At 34.6% G+C, this 19,750-nt stretch overlaps 1 long non-coding RNA gene across 1 annotated transcript; it reads left to right on the forward strand.

Annotated features, from left to right (window-relative positions):
- The first annotated feature begins 742 nt into the window (after positions 1 to 742).
- Positions 743 to 19,750, forward strand: LOC127177848 (uncharacterized). Its single transcript, XR_007829270.1, has 3 exons — positions 743 to 841; positions 14,874 to 15,000; positions 19,133 to 19,750. It is a non-coding gene; the product is annotated as an uncharacterized LOC127177848 (long non-coding RNA).

Consider the following 19,750-nt stretch of genomic DNA (forward strand, 5'->3'; position numbering starts at 1 on the left):
AGCGTTTAAGCTTTTAGCCCCAAAAGTCAGCCCAGGTTTGTATGTGTTTTTTGTTCCTGTAGCAACATCTCTGATAGCCCTTTATTGAGAAGCAATCAAGTTTGTCATGAAAAAGGAAGCAATTTTCTCAGCCCAGACATTGTAGACAGACATCACTGGACAGCAGAAGCTGAAGCGGAAAAGATTTGTGGTAATAAAACCATGTCCCACTCAGAGACCCTTACAGTTCACTCGATTTTCTTTTTCACACAGATGCCTTATTGCTTTTCCCTCTTCTAGTTCTCTGCGTCTCACTCAGCGGACTCTGCCATTGAATGTATTTCAGTCTGAAAGCACAAAAGAATGCCCTTTTCGATTAGTTCCAGCCTTTGAACTATCAAAATTACCACCTTTGTGACGAAAATGATCACAAAACAGCGCTGGGGTGAGAAAAAAAGGTGTCTCGGGACTTCACTCATATGTTTCAGTATGTTCAGCTCGCGTCTGCAGTATGGAGCTCATACTCGGCTGGATTAGCGCTGCCCGCTGTTGGAAATAAACGTGTGGCCTGTGGCATACCAAACGCGGCCTATTAGTGTGCAGCCCACGTGGGCAACTACACTCTCAAACGCTCCCTCTCCCTCGCTCTCTGCCCTCACCCTTCCCGCACTGTTTCTCTCTTGCTTGTGTCTCCTCTGGCTCAGTGGTGTGTTTCTAAGAGATAAGACTCTTGCTCATTTCACACATGAACAGAATGGGGGGTGCTGGTGGAGGAAGAGAAAACAGAACTCCGACGGCAGGAGAAATGCCTCGACCGGTAACTCCGCCCCCAGCTGCGGCGCTTGATTGGTCTGTCCCAAAGGTGGGTGTGTTTGCAAAACGCAAGAACTGACTAGTTGCAAAACTTCCACCGAGGCTATGTTTAATGTGTCGGTCGCAGGGGTGGTAGTGTAAATAAAACTTTTATTGTGAGGTCATATTAGTTCAAATGAAGTTTATTCCAGTATTTTATCACTACAGGCCAAATGTAAGAAACGGAACAGGAGTAAACCACTTCTAGAACTTCTGCCCAAAATAGCAAAATAATTTTAAACCTTATTTTGTTAAATGAGAAACAATATGAAAGTGCAGATTAGAAATAGAGATAGAGAGAGTTGCAATTGAGAGTTATAATGTCAGAACTGCAAGATATAAACTTGCAAGTCTGACTTGTTTTTTTTGTCAGAATTGTGAAATCGCAATTGTGAGTTATATAGTCAGAATTGCAATTCGCAAAGCCAGACTTGTTTTTTTTTCAGAATTGCGAGATCGCAATTGTGAGTTATAAACTGCAAGATATAAACTCACAATTCTGACTTGTCTTTTTTAGAACTGCAAGATATAAACCTGCAAGTCTGACTTTTTTTTTTTTTCTCAGAATTACGAGATTGCAATTGTGAGTTATAATGTCAGAATTTTAAGATATGAATTGTGAGACATAAACTCGGAATTCTGACTTGTTTTCTTTTTTTTGTTTTTTTTGTTTTGTTTTTTTAGAATTGTACAATGTAATGTCAAAACTGCAAGATATAAACTTCCAAGTCTGACTTTTTTTTTCAGAATTGCGAGATTGGAATTGTAAGTTAAAAAACGGCAAGATATAAACTCACAATTCTGACTTGTTTTTTTATAACTACAAGATACAAACTTGCAAGTCTGACTTGTTTTGTTTTTTTCAGAATTACAAGACTGCAATTGTGAATTATATGGTCAGAATTGTGAAATATAAATTTGCAATTCTGATTTGTTTTCTCCAAATTGTGAGATATAAACTCACAAGTCTGACTTGGTTTTTTCAGAATTGTGAGATCACAATTGTGAAATATATAGCCAGATGTAAATTGGAAAGTCAGATTTTTTTTTTTCAGAATTGTGAGATCTTTTTTTCAGTTATAATGTCAGAACTGCAAGATATAAACTTGTTTTTTCTGAATTGCAAGATCATAGTTGTGAGTTATATAGTCAGAATTGTGAGATGTTAACTCGCAATTCTGATTTGTTTTCTCAGAGAGATCGCAAAAGTGAGCTCTGACTTTTTTTTAGAATTGCGAGATATAAAGTTCCATTTGTGAGTTATAATGTCAGAACTGCAAGATATAAACATGCAAGTCTGACTTGTTTTTTTTTTTTAATTGCGAGATCGCAATTGTGAGTTATAAACTGCAAGATATGAACTTGCAATTCTTTTTTTTTTTTAATTGTGAGATAACTCGCAATTGTGAGTTATATAGTCAGAATTGCGAGATATAAACTCGCAATTATGATTTGTTTTCTCAGAATTGTGAGATATAAACTTGTAATTCTTGTTTGTTTTTCAGAATTGCTAGATATAAACTAAACTCGTAATTGCAAGTTATGAAGTGATTTGAAATTCTGAGAAAAAGTCAAATTCACAATTCCGACATTCTCACACACACACCTCTAACAATCCTGACTTTATAACTCACAATTATGGGTTTTCGTCACAATTCTGAGAAAGGTCAGAAATGCGAGGTTTTTTTTTTTATTATTTAGTGGCAGAAACAAGCTTCCATAGAAAGGCTGCCAATTCTTACATACATCATTATGTTTCATTTTAATATGTTTATTTCAAGCAGCCTTGTCAATTTAAAGGCCATTTCTTGAAGAGTCTCCTCCTCTGATGTCTCTGGGGCTTTATGAGAAGTAATTGTGAGGAATGAACTGCCTACAGTCTGTTGGCCTTGTGACAATCAGACGACACATGAAAGGAGTTAGTCATGCAAATACAAGTTAATGAAGTGTTTTTAGTCCCTTAAGAAGGACCTTTTCGGGTGCCTTTGTCTCAATTGAACATCCTGTTAGCAGCTCTGGTTGCATGCAGGAAAAGAAACTCAATTTGAGCAGCATTTGTACATTAAAAGCCTTGTACATAAAAAGAGTTGCTGAGCTTTGCTTGCGAATTAAACTGCAGAAAAAATGTTGTATTTCCACAGCAGAACCAACACTCTGAATTCATGTTTACTCGAAAAGCTGGAATAAATTTTATCTGACATAGAGCACATTGTGCACATTCCCCGAGTTGAATGAAGTAGAAATATTGATGACATCTAAAGAGCTGTAGCTCTTGAAAACTTGTTCAGTGCACTCCAATTACATTTGAAGCCTGGGTTTTTCTTTAATTAATTGCTCAAAATCATTGAAGACTCTATTACAGAGTGTGAACAGCTAGTGTTGACAGGAATCATCTTCAGTCTGTTGCGTGGAGTTTGTTCACCATGTAAATTTGTTCCCTGTTCAACTCGTCCCCAATGGTAAATTAACAGAGCTGAGGTCGATATGCTTGCAGCACATCACTGAATTCAAAGCAAAATTGCATCACTGCCACTCTCTCAGCAGAGCAACGACAAAACATAGTGACTCGATGAATGAAGTGAACATCAGTTAGTGCATCAGAAATGAATAATCTGTTCAGATGCTAAATTAAAGGAATACAGTCAAAAAGAATAAGCTTTCAGCACAGCCCAGGGCAGGAATGAACAAATTAAAGTTACAGAACCTCATTGATGAAAGCACAAGGTATGTAGACAACCTTTCTGTGAAGAATGATCTCAGAAACCAGTACTTCCCCTGGTTATCAACTGCAGGTAATCATCACTATTATGCACATAAAGATGAGTACACTTTAAGCAAAATTTCAGTTTTGGTTTAACTATTCCTTTAAATCTAGAAAGAAGAAGGAGAAGAAGAAGAGAGAGAGAGAGAAAAAATAATGAATTTCCAGATTTGAAGGTTGACAGTCTGAAAAAGTGTGACAGTGTTTTAAGGCTGCAATACACTATGCGACTTTTAAAATCGAAGCAGATTTTAAAACTAAATGACTGAGGATTTAGCACAATCAGAAACATGTGCCTTGTTTCTTGGAAATGCATGACAAACAGAATCAATGTGTTATAAAATCAGCTTGAATTATGGGACATGTTAAGATTGGAAGGATTCGGAGTCTGAAGCTAAAAATAAAATGGCGTCTGTGCCCATAATACTCTACATAATTTTCTGTGAATCTGTCAACTCCGACTGCATAAATTTGCAGATTGGCTATGATATTTGGCAACTACAAATGACTCCTCCAGACTTTGAAAATACAGTTGTATGTTTTGAGAATAATCTTGAAATGCCGTTATGAAATTAAAGTAATTCGAGAAAAGTCATAATTTTATGACTTTATACTTAAAACATTTCAACTCTAATAATTTTATAAATTTATTCACACAATCCTATATATCTACAGTAGTCAACATTTGAAGTGGATCAAAAAAAGTTAATCAAAGCTGTCCTAAGACAAGAACGAGTATTTTTTGGTTTTAGGACAACTTTGATGAAAGGTTTTGATCCACTTCAAATGTTGACTACTGTATATCTATATCTATATCTATATCTATATCTATATCTATATCTATGGGTCATGAAAATGTTAATGACTACAAAGGGGGTTAAATCTGAATATTTTCACACACACTCACATACAAATTTCATTGATTTCTTCCCAAAGTGCTCTAAAATATGAGACCAATGTTTCAGGAGTTTAGGACACAGAATAAGACAAATGTATGTATATGCTTTATTTTTTAAGATTAACTGTTTTTTTCCCAAGGCATTGTTAGATGCCTGTGATTCCTGTCATAACTATGCAAATATTTGATTTCAAAAACATTAAAATTATGACTTATGATTTCTTATCTGTATTTAACCTCAGAAAAATCTCAAAGTAAAAAGAAGTGCTAAAGTCTGATTTTGTGGGGGCTGTGCTTTAAAATTAAATGATTATAATCTTAATTCAAGTGATGAAAAGATTTTGAAAGTCTGACAGTAATCACTGTTGAGTCATACTGTAAGGTTAACCCTGCCTGGTTTAAATGTTTGAAAATGATTAAAAGTTAAAAACATTCATTAGAAATTTAGAAAAGTAATCAAAAAGTAATCAAATGTAAACAGTTACATTACTTAAATAAAGTAATTAAAATATTTACACTACTCATTACATTTTAAATAGGGTAAATTGTAATCTGTAATCTATTACATTTCAAAAGTAACCTTTCCAACATTCTAATTTCACACTCAAACAGTCATATAAAGCGGAGTGAAAACATCTCTTTTATGTTTTACAGAAGCAAGCAAGTCAGAAGAGTGGGTAAATAATAACAGAATACAGGGTTATGCTGCCCTTTTTAAATGTTCCTGTCTGTCTCAAGCTTAACATACTTGCGTTGACTTTCATGTGTGTTTGACAACATAATTAGTCATCACTAGAGTAGTTAAACCTCAGGCTTTGTGAAGCGCACTGTGACACGGGTGAAGCAGACTTGCTGTAAGCTAGACAGACATGTCATTAGAATGGTCTTTGTGTTTGTCCAGGTCCTGAGTACACGAACATGTAGAAAAAAATCCCTGACATTAAGCAGAGACATTGATATTCCTATTTCGAGGCACATGCTCATAATATGTTCTCATTTGGCAGCTTCACCAAGGTTATTTTGAAGAGCAGATCATTGCTTAATTCCTACAGAACCAAATGTTCTTTCTACTTATTTTTTTCAGTACTAAATTTGGTTGTTGTCTTTTTATTCTTCTTTTACAAATTTAAAGGGATTGTTCACCCAAAAATAAAAATTCTTACCCTTGTTTGTCTTCGGAAAACAAATTAAAAGATAAAAGATTAAAAGGTATGGCAAACACTGACATGGTAAAGAAGAAATTGTTGAATAAATCGTTTTCTTTTTTCGTTGGGCACAAAAAGTATTCTCGTAGCTACATACAATTAAAGAAGTTCACTTCCAATACAAAGATTTACAGATAATGTGCTCACCCCCTTGTCATCCAAGATGTGAATGTCTTTCTTTCTTCAGTCATGAAGAAATCGTTTTTTGAGGAAAACATTTCAGGATTTTTCTCCATATAATGGACTTCTATGGTGCTCCGAGTTTGAATTTCCAAAATGCAGTTTAAATGCAGCTCCAAATGAACCCAAATGCGGTTGTAAACGACCCCAGCCGAGGAAGAAGGGTCTCATCTAGCGAAACAATTATTTTCATAAAAATAATACAATTTATATACTTTTAATCTCAAATGCTCATCTTGTCTTGGTATGTTGAAAAACTCCCATCTCATGTTCATGTTTTACCTTTTTTGTTAAGGGTATTTGATCTTCTTTCCATGTTTACTTTGCATAGACTGGGTCGGTACTTCTGCAGCGATGTAGGATGATTTCGAAATGATTTTTGAAGTTGAGGGAGAAAATACTTTTGGACTTTTTCGACATATGAGCCAGAGTACACAGAGGAGAGCAAGACAAGACAAGCATTTGAGATTAAAAAGATCGGCTGGGATCATTTACAACTGCATTTGAGATCGTTTGAAGCCGCATTTAAACTGCATTTTGGAAGTTCAAACTCGGGGCACCATATCAGTCCATTATATGGAGAAATATGCTGAAAAATTTTCCTTAAAAAAACATTTTTCTTTACGACTGAAGAAAGAAAGACATGAACATCTTGAATGTCAAGGGGGTGAGTACATTATCTGTAAATTTTTGTTCTGGAAGTGGAGTTCTCCTTAAAGGTTGAACCAATGCCTTGAACGTGGTAGTTACGGTGCTGTTTATGCAGCATCATAAAGCTCTTGGATTCCATCAAAAATATCTTAATTTGTGTTCTGAAGATGAACAAAGGTCTTACGTTTTGGAACGTATTTGGAGTATTTTGAATGACATAATTTTCATTTTTTGGGTGAACTAACCCTTTAAAGGAGCTACATTACTTAAATATGCAAATATTTGTGTAACAGAAGTACAGAGGAATTAAATATGAGCATAATCTTTGTACAGAATTGAAATTTAAATAGGTGCCAACTATTAAAGTGAATATTTCAATGCGGCCCAACATAAGCAATTGGGTAAAAGTGTTTCGTGTCACAATATCTCATTGTAAAAATCATAAATTCACAAATTCATTATTTTCGCAGTCTCTTGCAGTGGAGATATATCAAATGCTGAGATTAAACTGCCAACATTGATTTTAAATGCTTTAATACACATTCAACAGTTACTCAGTGCAGCAGCAACTAATTTCTCTGTCAAGCCACTGCTGGGGGCCGACAGAGACTCGGGGCACAGGATTAGCAGAATGACAGAGCAGTTATTATATCTACAAATCTACTTTTAAAATTAAAGGTGCTAGAAAGGGTGTCCTGGTGTATTTAAAGACTTTTGTCACACCAGTTCCTGCTGTTTGACCCCCGTCAACCCCTGGAACATATGCTAGAGGACATTCTACAATAATATGGATGATTAGGAGATATATTTATTTAAGGTGATGTTGGTAAATAGGAAAGTTGCCTTTCTCAAGGACGTGCAGATGCAGCACTGGGTACCAAATGAGCTGGGACCTCCTTTTTTCTTTGAGGGAACACCCTCAGGCGAGAAGCATGCCATTAGCATGGCAGCAATAATGAAGGTGGAGAGGAAATAATTAGATTTGTAGAATGTAAATTATGGAGTCATTAATCATTAAACTGGGTCAGTATTAGCACTCACCGAAAGTGGCAAACAAACAATGCTTTAATTATCGGCCAATTAGGTGGTTAATAATGCTTTTCAGTGAAAAGATGGCCCTTGCCGCCATCAAATACATATTTTATTATTAGTACTATTATTATTTTTATTTAACTGTTTACTCACAGCAGGTATACTGCGGTGTCTATTACACCAAGTTAATGCGACTCACTCTTTTATCACCTAATGTTAATTTTTACTGCATGTTTTGGTTTGTTTTTAAGTATAATTTTTGTTGTTTTTTAACAAAAATCTCAATTAATGTAAAACATTTTTTCATGTCATATTCAATAATTAGACTTTTAAATTAGACAATTTTGCATATTACATATATTTTTAAATAATAATAATTCTTCATTATATTTCATTATATATATATATATATATATAATTTATTAATATTAATTTGAATATGTCAAGCATACAGAAATATATCTTGAGCTCCCAGAATAATAACATATAATAATCTAATAATTGTTGCATAATAATATAATGTTCATTTTATTATTAATTGTTTGTTTTTATAGACAGACTGTAGATGGGCTATTATTATTCAAATGTGACCCTGGACAAAAAAAAAAAAAAAAAGTGAAACAGTGAAAAGGGTCTTTTTTTTTATTGAGATGTATACATCATCTGAAAGCTGAATGAATAATCTTTTTATTGATGTATGGTTTGTTAGGATAGGACAATATTTGGCTGAGATACGACTATTGAAAATCTGAAATCTGAGAGTGCAAAAAAATCAAAATAGTGAGAAAAAGTTCTCTGATATTACTATTCAAAAATTAAGTTTTGATATATTTACGGCTTTGCAAAATATCTCCATGGAACACGATCTTTACTTAATATCCTAATTATTTTTAGGCATAAAAAAAAAAAAATCATTCAATTTTAACCCATACAATGTATTGTTGGCTATTGGTACAAATACATCTGTGTGACTTACGACTGGTTTTGTGGTCCAGGGTCACAAATATTATTTAAGCATGTTTTTATGGCAACGCTATATTCATAAAAGCACATTAAAAATTCAGATGATCATGTAACTTAATTCATATGCTTGTGTTTCACTCTCTGTGCAAATGTTATAATAATAGCTTTTTTTTCTTGTCAAAAGTTTTGCTTTTTATGATTGTTCACTTAAAAAAAAAACCTTGTCAACAAACATTTTCATCTGTAAATTAGTTGAGACTGACACAATTAGGTGTATGTACACACAAAACCGAACCAAATTTAATGCACTTTCACTGTATTTCACAGGTAAAGGATTTCATTCTGTCCAATTCCTTCAAAACGACTCACACCAGTCCGGAAAGCCAAAGCACATTTATTAATTCAATTTTTAATTGAATTTTCCCCACAATTTCTCTGCTTAGTTAATTCCCATGCTGTCCTCAGGGTGGATGATTGGCGTGTAATTACTAGCTGTTGGCACAGACAAGACCCAGTATGTCCTCATTTTTTTTTCTCTCTGCCTTTCTTTTTTACATTTTTTTTTATTGTGGATTCTTTTTTAGAACTCTCTGTCTGCACGTAAAACTTCTTCCCAAAGTCATCTCTCTCTCCCTCTCCCTTTTTGCCTCCCCCACATATCTTCTCCATCTTCTCGTGCTGTTTAATAGTTTCTATCCTTCCATTAGCCAAACTGCCTCGCTCATTGTGAGGGTGCGTGTGGGTGTTTCCAAGTAAAGCCCTCTTTATATGGCATAACAAGAGCTTTCCTCATAATAATTATTTCTTCCTGCAGACCTATCAAACTGGGCATCGGCCCACATGGCGTCGCAGTTGAACTCCATTCTTTGAGGACACGTGTTAATAAAACAAGTGGCAGATAACAGTAATTACCACTCAATGGCTCCGGTTCTCTAGAGAGGCCACGCAGAGAGAGACTCCATGCCTGCGTGTTAAGTTCATTTAAAGGGTTAGTTCAGCTAAAAATGTAAATTCTGTCATTATTCATTCACCTTCATGTAATTCCAAACCTGTATGACTTTCTTTCTTCCGGGTAATGTACAAAATGTAGATTTTTGTAGGACATCCTGGCTGCAATGAACAATTAAAGTGAATGAGGAGTCAGGCTGTCAAGCTTTAAAAAGGACACATAATCACAATAAAACCATTATAAGACTTGTGCTTTATAACTAATAAAATGGGCAACACTTTAACAATTATATGTAATATCCATTTTATTTAATGAACACTGGAAAGTTTACCTTGAAATCTCGCAAACTCTCATGTGAGATGCTGATTATGATGATAAGATACAGTTGAAGTCAAAAGTTTACATACACCTTGCAGAATCTGCAAAATGTTAATTATTTTACCAAAATAAAAGGGGGTTTATGCAAAATGCATGTTATTATTTAGTACTGACCTTAACAGGATATTTCACATAAAAGACATTTACGTATAGTCCACAAGAGAAAATTATAGCTGATTTTATAAAAAAAAATGACCCTGTTCAAAAGTTTACATACACTTGATTCTTAATACTGTGTTGTTACCTGAATGATCCACAGCTGTTTTTTGTTGTTGTTGTTGTTCATGAGCAGTTAAACTACCTGCTGTTCTTCAGAAAAATTCTTCAGGTCCCACAATTTTTTTTATAAGCATTTTTGTGTATTTGAACCCTTTCCAAAAATGACTGTATTATTTTCAGAACCATTTCACACTGAAGACAACTGAGAGACTCAACTATTACAGAAGTTTCAAATGCTCATTGATGCTTCAAAAAGAAAAAACGTTGCATTAAGAGCCGGCAGGTGAAAACTTTTTGAATTTGAAGATCAGGGTAAATTTAACTTATTTTGTCCTCTGGGAAACATGTAAGTATCTTCTATAGCTTCTGAAGGGCAGAACTAAATGAAAAAAAAAATATGATATTTAGGCAAAATAAGAAAAATGTACACATCCTCATTCCATTCAAAAGTTTACACTCCTGGCTCTTAATGCATTGTTTTTCCTTCTGAAGCATCAGTGAGTGTTTAAACCTTCTGTAATAGTTGCATTTGAGTCCCTCAGTTGTCTTCAGTGTGAAAAGATCTCAAAATCATACAGGATTGTTGGAAAGAGTGCAAATACACGAAAATGCTGAAAAACCAAAGAATCTGTGGGACCCGAAGGACTTTTCCAAAGAACAGCGGGCAGTTTAACTGTTCAGGACAAAGAATTGGGACTCATGAACAACAATCACTAAACAAAAACAAAAACTGAAAAAAAAGAAAAAGCTGCGGATCATTCAGGTAACAACACAGCATTAAGAATCAGGTGTGTGTAAACTTTTAAACAGGGTCGTTTTTATAAATTCATCTGTTAGTTTCTCTTGTGGACTATATGTAAACATCTTTTACGTGAAATATCTTATTCATGTCAGTACTAAATAAAAAAATAAATGCATTTTGTATGATCCCTCTTATTTTGGTAAAATAATTAACATTTTGCAGATTCTGCAAGGTCTATGTAAACTTTTGACTTCAACTGTATGCTTAGGTTTAAATATAGCTTCAAAACAGATTTAGTGTGAGTAAAGAGCACTGGAGCTTTGGCATTATTCAGACATGAGAGTCTTGCACACTTACTTCCTGTCGTGTGCACAAGCTCTCAAATGGCCAAGACTGCAAATGGGTCCCACTCAGTCTGGTTTGATGAACTGAATCATTTGATTTATTGAAAAGAATCAATTGATCAACCCTTGCAAAGACTTTAATGTGTTGTGACAGATCACTGTAGTGCCTCAGTTTAAGCGGCGCATGAACCAATCATCTCTTCCTTATTACTAGTTCTAGCACAAAATAAATATAAATAAACAGAATAAACAGATATCAGAAGGTATCTTGTTTCAACCGTGGAAAAAACACACAGTCCACCGACGCGACTCCACTCTTCTGTCTGGTTTGTTTGTCAGACAAAAATTGCAGACTCTGCGTTATGATTGGCCAGATTGCCTGTCAGTCAAACTCTGTGCGAAGGGTCAAGTGATTGGCTACCTATTAATGGGATGACGCCAACCCCTGTGAGGACTGCAATGACGCCAGCTCTGAATAAATACACAAAACTGACATCATATATCATATATATATAACATATAATCACTGCATTGATTCTGTTTGCATACACATCATTCACTAACTACACTAATGCATGATTTGTATTATCTAAGAACTGTACATTTCTGGCATCTGGACATTATTTTGACATAGTTACCTCTCATAACAAGAGTAAATTATTCTTATTTGTTATGTAGAAACATGCATCTCCTGCAGCTTTGAAACAATATGTATCATGAAAAGTGGCATACAAATAAAAGTGAACTGAAGTGAAAAAGATTTAATGTTTTTGAAAAAGATTACATTTCGGTCTGTTTTTCACACAAAGCTAACTTATGGCTTCAGAAGATTTGAAATATTGACTTTTAAGGTGCTTTTTGAAGCTTGACAACCTCAACCTTCATTCACTTTCATTATATCCAGGTTTGGAACGACATGAGGTTAAATAATGACAGAAGTTTTATTTTTGAGTGCTCTTCGCACTCTTTCCATTCATCCATCTGTACCACCTCTGTCAGGAAGTCTCAGTGTCCTCCGTCTATCACCAGAGTATTAGCATAAGTAATTACAAATTCATGTGTGCCTGCATGGGTTTCTAATTTAAAATAAATGTGTTGATCTCTTTGATTCACTTTTAGTTCAGAGCAGCCCGTCTTGTACAATTAAGATAACAGAGGTTTGTGATGGGCGTCAGCAGAGGGGGGTAATTGGAATTCCCTCCCTCTTTAAGCTGTTATCTCTTTTTGTTTTAAAGTCTTCCGAGCTTTCTGAAGACTCCAGCAGTGCTGCATATTGAAGTCTGTGTGGCTATCGCGAGGATCCACAATGAATGGTGTTTGGAGCTCGGTGCTCATGTAATTCTATTGATTTCACTTCAGAGGAAATGTGTGTGAAACACAGGGATCCATATCCACTTAAACCGCCGAATAACGCTTCGCCCTGAATAAGAGCGAGACGTAAATACACAATTTAACACTGCTCTAAAACAGCCGTCGCCTCTGACTGAAATCACAGTGAAGTTGATTGTATTCAAATGAGTGTCAGAGCCACACTTGACATGCATGCGCTCACAATAGAGCTCTCAAGCTTACGATATAGTGTGCTTTGTCAGGGAAAACTGACTTCACAGGGTTTTTTTTTTTTTCCAATGCTGCGGCAAAGAAGAAAAGAAAATAGCACTTTCACTTCGACAACAGTTTCAGCAATGTTACCGGTTTAGTAGGGGTGGAAGAAAAAGTGATTGACCGATGCATCACGATTCTCTCTTCACCGATTCTGAAAGAAAAGATAGAACAAAACATTTGATATGTTAAAACAGATCTGTGCATTAGACTTGCTGCTGTTTATGATGTTATCAGTAACAGCTTCACTGATACTTAAACCCGTATCAGATTGCACCTTTGTTTATTGCTTGTAAAATGTTTATTTTTTCCCTTTATTATTTAATATTTTATTGTATATTTTCAAGCTATATTTAGTTAAAAATACTATATAATTATTATTTTTTATTTATTATTAATTTTTAGTTATTAAAAATAATTTGTAATAATATTAAAAACATTTTTTAATTATATTATAAAATTCAACACATACATTTTATATTCTAAATTGGCAAGCTCATTAATTAACATAAGAAACATTAACATTTAGAATTTTGAGAATCATTTTAAAATCAGATTGTGATTGGATCAGAAAACTGAAATGGTCAGTGATGATATATGTTAAAAGAAATAATTTTGTTATAGGAGAACTACAAAATTACAAATAATTTACTCACCCCGTTGTCATCCAAGATGTTTATGTCTTTCGGTCTTCAGTCGTAAAGAAATTATGGTTTTTAAGGAAAGCATTTCAGGATTTTTCTCCATACAATGGAGTTTAATGGTGCCCCCCGATTTTGAACTTCCAAAATGCAGTGTAAATGCAGCTTTAAAGGGCTCTAAATGATCCCAGCCGAGGAAGAAGGGTCTTATCTAGCGAAACGATCAACCATTTTTTTTAAAAAAAAAACCTTTTGACATGATTCTGTAGTACGTAGCGTCGTGGACATGCATCCCAGAGCTAGTGCTACACAAGCTTTTGTGCTTAAAAAGTATACAAATTTTAATTTTTCGAAAAAAAGTTTTGATAGTTTCACTAGATAAGACCCTTCTTCCTCGGCTGGGATCGTTTAGAGCCCTTTGAAGCTGCATTTAAACTGCATTTTGGAAGTTCAAAATCAGGGGGCACCATTGAAGTCCATTATATGGAGGAAAAATCCTGAAATGCTTTTCTCACTAGCTGATCTGAGCGCCTCTGTAGGATTGGCCAGTGCATTCCTACAGAAATGCATTTGATTGGTTGTAAGACTCAACACTGCACAAAATAGCATGTAAAAGCAATCTGATGCAGTGTGAGCAAATCTAAATGTAATTTCACGAATTGACATTCTTTATTCATTTTCACAAGCTGATGTCTAAACGAAGGAGGAGGATTTTTTCTCCTACTTACTATTTTGCTCTTTCGCTCTTTTTCTGTGTCTTTGCTATTGGTTTTTCAAAGGCTAAACAAAGTACTGAGCCAGTCACTGAGACGATATTAGAGACGCTGTTCAGAGACACCCCTACATTTACAGTATAGCTACAATACTGAGTATTCAATATTTAATTTCCACCAATATTATTATTCAGTATGTTGAAACTGATTTATGTCTGTCTATATATGAAGCAGTGGGATTGCCGCTCAATATCCAGCAGACTTCAAGTTTCCTTCAGCCGTGACAAGTCAAATAAAATTATAGGATTACTAGAGGGAACATTTTCAAGGGCTAAAAAACAATGTGGGGAAAATGGAAAGAAGTTAAAGTTAGAAAGAGCGTGCTAGAGAGAAAAAGACGGAGAGAGGGGGATAGAAATTTTAGAGGAGCCCAGGGGTAGATGTTGTTCAACACCTTGTAAGAAGATAGTCCCATGCCTGTGGCTTTACCCATAGCTCGCTATTTTGCATGAATTAGGTTGTCAAGGCCTGGAAGAGGCAATCCGATTCTGTTCATCATTCTGAGATTATTTCCAGTTGTCTCTGAAAGCCACAGGCAGGACCGTTTGAAAGAGTGGCTTATTAAACCTGCACCAAAGGGGAGGAGCTGACTCTTTTTTGAATGGCTCTTCTGACAACGTAATTTGCATTCTGTAATTAACTGTCTCTTCTGTTCCCCCCCACCCCTTTCTTCTCCACCGTTCTTGCACCCCCCTCTGCACCAGAGGTTAGTGCATGACAGTTCCAAGTCTGTGAATTAGGTCTGTGTTGCCCCGGTAACAGGTCTTTATCAAAGACCAACACACTGAAGTAGGAGGAAAGCTGACGTCTAAACGAAGAGGATTTTTTCTCGTACGTACTATTTTGCTCTTTTGCTCTTTTTGTGTGTGCATGCAGCGCTACTCTGAGAAGCACGGATATAAGCAATACAATGTCAGAAAATAGAAAATGTTGTGACTGTGCACAAAACGGAAGATGAAAATATTAAAACTTGAAATATGAAGTGGTTTTTGTGTATATGTGTATGTATGTACACTACCAGTGAAAAGTATTTAAACAGTAAGAGTTTTAATGTTTTTAAAGCAGTCTCTTCTGCGCACCAAGCTTGCATTTATTTGATCCAAAATACTGTAATATTGTGAAATATTTTTACTATTTAAAGTAACTGTTTTCTTTTTTTAATACGTTTTAAAATGTAATTTATTCCTGTGATCAAAGCAAAATTTTCAGCATCATTACTCCGGTCTTTAGTGTCACATGATCCTTCAGAAATCATTCTAATATGCTGATTTGCTGTTCAAGAAAAATGTATTATTATTATCAATATTTAAAACTGTCACTCCCATTTTGAACATAGACGTGAAAATGCACTATTCAAACTTTAATTTTTATAATTCATGAACGAAAACATTTTGTAATATGATTTTAATGTACATTTTCAATGGTAATGCAATTTTGATTTTAAAATGGGTTTGAAAGGATGAATATTGAGATTTTAAGTTTTCATCTGATATATAATTTCTTATGATATCTAAAGTGTGATAGGGAAAAAGGCATTGAAGAAAATCTTTTTGTGACAAAGGTCAGAACCCCTGTTATGATGTAGATTTTTAAGGTGCACTCTTGTCATAAATTAATCTATTATTTTTCTTACATCATTTCTAACATGAAACAGTGGTAAAATATTAGACCTTTACAACGATATATAGTTTGTCATGATTAGATTGGGATTTATTTGTAATATGGTGAAGTAAACGAAGGCGTCCCGTATACGGGACGGTGACAGTTAGGTGGTTAAGTACATTTTTTTCAGGATTTTTTGATGAAAAGAAAGATCCAAAGATCAACGTTTATCTGAAATAAAAAAGCTTTTGTAACATTATACATTGTACTATTCAAAAGCTTGGAGTCAGTATAATTCTAAGAAATTATAGAAATTAATTGTTTGGCATGCTTTAAATTGTTCAAAAGTGATGATAAAGACATTTATAATGTTATTAAAGTTCAGATAAAAGAGTTTTCTGAACTTTATATTCATCAAAGAAACCTGAAAAGAATTCTAATAATTCTTCTAATATTAGAATGATTCTGAAGGATCATGTGAATGGAGTAAAGATGCTAAAAATTCAGCTTTGAAATCACAGGAATAAATTACATTTTAAAATATATTCAGATAGAAAACAGTTATTTTAAATTGTAAAAATATTTTACATTTTTACTGTTTTTACTGTACTTTGGATCAAATGTACTTTTGCTTTTTTTTTTTGGATCTTACTGTTCAAAAACTTTTAACTGGTAGTGTATGCATGTAAGATGCTTGTTAAAGAGCATAGCAGTAACTTTTTTGACGCAATCAACCCAAGTTTGAAACAGCCTTTTGCTACGTCTCCCTTTTCACATCACAAATCAGATCAGAAAGGCATTTGTTTTCAATAAAATTAAGGAAATAATCGGAAAGTGCCTCAAGGGTGTTTATCGCGTAGGGTTAGGGGTAGGTGTAGGAAGGGCTTTATTGTCCAATAAGGTGGTATTAAGAATTTTAACAAAAATGATCATTTACACTTTATACAATATTACTGCATACTGTTTTATAATGTACTACATTACTGAGGTGCACATTTCTGCCACTGTTTTCACTAAGTAGTATAAATGGCATCTAACTAATATTATTGCAAAGAAAATACTGCTATGTTTACACAGTGTAAATAGTATTCATCGCTACTTGCGATGTAAATAGTTACACTTACTGCAAATAGCATATCACTAAGAAAATGCAGCTATTTTCACAGTGTAAATCAGAGGTTGCGTTAGACTTTAACATTGTCCATCATTTTGACAGTCAGGGTGGTAAAAATTCTGTCATAATCTATTATTACCCGTCATTTTAATTTTCATATTTTAATTATAACAACACATTTACAGGACGATATAGGCTTATGCATTCATTTTAAAGAGAACAGATGGAGAGATGAGACAGCATGCCTTTTCTTGTTCAACACCACACCCCCCAGTGACAGCGATTTTAATATATTCTCATTTTTATGAACCAATATCAGTTCCTAAATCCCAATCGATCTCTTGGTCTATGCTGTTTGTTTCCAGCTGATGAATGAATACATAGTGCGCCTCCCATTCAATAAATAAGCTTTGTGCTACTTTTGATATGAAACAAAGTCTAAGATTTCAAATTCTGTCCATTTAATTAGGATATTCAAGCAATAAATACCATTTTAATGTGGCGTGATGGATCGTTGTAGCTTCTGTGTATTGGCCTGTACATAATGAAACAAACAGCAAAACATTCGTTACAATTTCGTTTTTGTTTTGGATCCAGTGCTCTGCTGCTACACTGGAACACACTCGCCAGCAACCGGACAGGGGTGGGAATTACAGTTACAAGTTACAATACACCCTCAGTGTAGTCTGTCAAAGTGATGGACGGCCTTCAGATTTTTTGGTCACCGATAAAAATATTTTCGAACAATTTTCGGTTAACGTGACCTCTGGTGTAAACAGAATCCATTGCTTTTTTTTCATCTATTGCTATTTGTACTTCATGTAAATAACATCTATAATAGCTGCTGCCCATTATATTATGTGTGATTGTCTATTTTGGGACAAAATTATATTATAATAAAATGTGGGGCCCACATAGTGGGCAAAATAATATCACTATATCTAAATACTTTGATATAGCAAGAAATGTTTAAATAACATTTATGGACTTATTTAAAATAAACACTGATTTATGGTTTATTTAATTAATTTGGGTCTTTCAGAACCTCCTAACAAAGTTTCAAAGGGGCCCTTTTACTCCAAAAATATATGTGATAAGATTCAGGGATTCTTTTTACCTACATAAATCTCCAGGGTTTTAAAATACATTAAATGTTAGATTAAACAACCCCAAATTCAATTTTCTGTCAGTGCGCACAACGGCCTCAGGGATCAGGAAAATTTCATGCTGTACTGTGATGCTGTTTGTTGCTATTTAGTTTTTGGGAAGAAAATAAAATCAAACCCTCCGGGGCCTTTAGCTGTGAAAACAGCAAGCGAAGCTAATATTTAGACAGGGGAGCGTATACTCGTTAACATTCAGCCTTCGTTCACCACGTAACTGCTTGTTCTCCGTCTGCACTTGTGGCTTCCCAAGGTAGTCAATCTGCTCACCACCACCGAAATCGATAGGCGTGAGAGTAGAAAAGTATGAACTGAGTGGCGAGATCTGCAGCTATTGTCCTCTTTAACCTCTTCCCTTTACTGTGTGAGCGACTAGGGGCCATTATAAAATGTTCAAAGTAATAGATATTGAACTAGCATTCCAAATGGGCAGAGCGGAAAGGTAATCAAAGCATTCAGTAATTACAGTGACTTCTCTAGTCCTCCCCAAAAAAGACTCCATTATGTCCTTGTTCTCCTGATAATAATGAAACAGGTGTTCGGCTGTGTGTGTGTGTGTGTGTATGTGTGAATTCTTTTAAGTCAAAGGACACAATTATATGGGAACTGCTAGTGAGGCCAATTTGCTTTCACTATGAGAGCTAGATAATAGCAAAACTTTTTCAGTGTTTTGTTAGAAAGAAAACACGCTTGAACAAACAATTCCTTATTCATTATGAAATATAACTGAAAGGAAACTGATATCATGATATGAATTATTTTGCATCAAAAATGTATGGTTTCTAAAGCTTCTAAGCTTCAAAACAAAGCAATTTTGTGGTTTCACAGGACAGGATTTAGATGAGGCTTGTCTCCATTTCACATAAAGCTTCCTAAAGCACACACTGTACCTTAAAAGCTACATTTGTTTATTTTATTGTATGAAGCTAATTATAATAAATAAATAATTGTTGAAATATTTCCTCTGCATGTTTCAACCTCTATTATAATGTTTGTTTAAAGGCAAATGATATGTCATTTTGAGTCCTGGCTAAATTGGCCCATTGTCTGTCTGAGCGCTGAACATTATTTCTTTATGTCTCAGGGGAGCTGCTTTTGTGGCACGTAAGTGTCGCATTGGAATTCTGCTCAGGACCAGACCAGTGTCTGACTGTCATCCCTAATATGGATGGTGCCAATTAGACCACAGCGACGGAGCCTCACACTCTATCACATAGTCTCTTATATACAATCCACTTTAAACATTTAGCCCACTACACACTCATTAATCTATACTCAAAGTTTTGTGTGACACAATTTATCCCAATGATTTTTTCATCACAAGCCAAAGCTCATCCCAAAAACAATTCAGTATAAGTAACTGTTAGTGTTTGTGTGTAGATATACACACACCTTTCAAAAATTGTTTTAATATTTTCTCTCTTATGCTCACCAAGGCTGTGAAAAAATGCTTATGAAATATGACTGCAATTTTAGAAATAAATGCATTCTTTTTAAATATTTTTAAAAATATATAATTTATCCTGTGATGGCAAAGCTGAATGTTCAGCAGCCAGTACTCCAGTCTTCAGTGTCACATGATCCTTCAGAAAACATGGAAAATATATTTCGTATTAATATCAGTGTTAAAAACAGTTGTACTGCTTAATATTTGGTAGAAAGTGTGCTACATTTTTCAGGCCTTTTTGGTCAGTCGATATTT

The sequence above is a fragment of the Labeo rohita genome, chromosome 16 (assembly GCF_022985175.1).
Source record: "Labeo rohita strain BAU-BD-2019 chromosome 16, IGBB_LRoh.1.0, whole genome shotgun sequence".
Taxonomy (NCBI): Eukaryota; Metazoa; Chordata; class Actinopteri; order Cypriniformes; family Cyprinidae; genus Labeo; species Labeo rohita.